We start from the raw sequence: 2,460 nt of genomic DNA, 5'->3' as shown, positions 1-2,460 counted from the left end.
AATCCAAAAAAAAGTTAAAAAACCTCTTTTTAAAAAGATTTGCTGATAGGTAATGTGAAGTAAATATGTCAAAACGCTGTAGCGGTCTAAGCATCGGCTTTGTTTCAATGCAGTTGCACACTGGGGACCGGCGTTCGCGCACCGGTCTCGGCAGATCCGAATCTGGCCGGACTCGACGAGGCAGAAATATTTAGCAACGCTGTCTTCGGGAGGGGGCGGAGTCGGCTTGTGTTAGTCACATGAATGCGTCTCTGGGTGTGTTGGAAACAGCAGTGGTTCGGCCTGGATTCGCCTAGTCACGGAAGTGGCGAGGACTGCCTGACGGAGAGATGCAGTTGGCGAACGCATGCAGTACGAGGGGGGTGTTTGAACTAAAATAGGGATCCATTGGCCACTAAATTGAGAGGAGGGGGGGGGAATCAGTTAAATCTCTAGAAAACGCTGTAAAGACCAAAAATGTTCCAGATATGTTGTTAAGTTAAATAGGTATGTCCGGGTAGCGTAGCGGTCTATTCTGTTGCCTACCAACACGGGGCTCGTCGGTTCGAATCCCCGTGTTACCTCCGGCTTGGTCGGACGTCTCTACAGACAATTGGCCGTGTCTGCGGGTTGGAAGCTGGATGTGGGTATGTGTCCTGGTCGCTGCACTAGCGCCTCCTCTGGTCGGCCGGGGCACCTGTTTGGGGGAGGGAGGGGGAACTGGGGGGAATAGCATGATCCTCCCACGCGCTACGTCCCCCTGGCGAAACTCGTCACTGTCAATTGAAAAGAAGCGGCTGGCTGTACATGTATCAGAGGAGACGTGGTAGTGTGCAGCCCTCCCTGGATCGGCAGAGGGGGTGGAGCAGCAACCGGGACTGCTCAGAGAGCGGGGTGATTGGCCAAATGCAGCTGGGGAGAAAAAGGGGATGGGGGGAAATCCACACAAAAAAAGTATGTCGTACATTTGCTGGTAAAAATAATTTCAAACTCATTCTCAGTCATGTCTGAGCTCCAGAGAAGAATCTCGAAGTGAGTTCTCCGTTGGCCAATTGAGGAGAGCCTGGAGAGGTGGAGGTATGCAGAGAAGACCAACTGCCAACTGTCCAAAGTAATGGGGTGTGCAGAAGAGAGGTGAAGAAGAGAGTGCAGGCAGGGTGGAGTGGGTGGAGAAGAGTGTCAGGAGTGATTTGTGACAGAAGGGTACCAGCAAGAGTTAAAGGGGAGGTTTACAAGATGGTTGTGAGACCAGCTATGTTATGGTTTGGAGACAGTGGCACTGATGAAAAGACAGGAGGCGGAGCTGGAGGTGGCAGAGTTGAAGATGCTAAGATTTCCATTGGGAGTGACGAATAAAGACAGGGCTAGCAATGATTATATTAGAGAGACTGCTCAGGTTGGACTGTTTGGAGACAAAGCAAGAGAGGCAAGATTGAGATGGCTTGGCCATGTGTGGAGGAGAGATGCTGGGTATATTGGGAGAAGGATGCTGAATATGGAGCTGTCAGTGAAGAGGAAAAGAGGAAGGCCAAAGAGGAGGTTTATGGCTGTAGTGAGGGAAGACATGCAGGTGGCTGGTGTGACAGAGGAAGATGCAGAAGACAGGAAGAAATTGAAATGGATGATCCGCTGTGGCGATCCCTAACGGGAGCAGCTGAAAGTAGTAGTAGTAGTAGCAGTAGTAGTAGTCTACAAATCCATACCAGCACAGTGCAGTGGTCAACAACCCTGCTCCTGGAGAGCTACCGTCCTGCTGGTTTTCACTCCAAACCTAATTTAACACATCTAATACAATTAATCAAGGTCTTACCAAGACCTTGTAGAATCAGATGACCATTGATGGCTCATCAGCCAATGTGATCTAATCAGCAGCTGATGAGTGAGAGACGCACGAAACAAACTTGTACTGAAATGCATTAATTTTTTTTTCCTAAATCTATCTTAATATTCCGCTCCTCCTTTGTTGAGCACTTTTAACTACAGCAATGATGGTTTCGGGGGGGGGTATTTACATAAATTCATTATGAAAAGGATATTTTCTCTGTAACCGCACAAATATAATAAAAAATATAGTTTGACTCAAATCATATCTAATCGGTATCTCTGCCTTAATATTGCAGCTAATGTAGCCTATATATAGCCTGTTTATAAAATTCCCGATGGAGAATTTAAGCCGTTTGACTGTGAGTTGGGATCTCTGCCAGCAGAGGGCGTCTCCGTCATGTTCTTTCCAGAGCCGTGTGGCGCTGGTTCCCTCTCTGACGCCTTTATTTTATCCCGCTGCTTCAGCGTCCCCATACGGCGTCGAGTGGTTAGTGCATGCAATCAGCCACAATGGACTGTAGCTGAGAGCCAGAGAGAGAGAGAGAGAGAGAGAGAGAGAGAGAGAGAGAGAGAGAGAGAGAGAGAGAGAACGTTCGTTGTCGTTGGTGAATTTGCTCTCCTCATACCGATCTGTCACTCGGAAGACAGTGACAGGAG

Source organism: Lampris incognitus, chromosome 3, assembly GCF_029633865.1.
Source record: "Lampris incognitus isolate fLamInc1 chromosome 3, fLamInc1.hap2, whole genome shotgun sequence".
Lineage (NCBI taxonomy): Eukaryota > Metazoa > Chordata > Actinopteri > Lampriformes > Lampridae > Lampris > Lampris incognitus.
The sequence above is the reverse complement of the archived record's forward strand: the minus strand, read 5'-3'. Positions refer to the sequence as shown.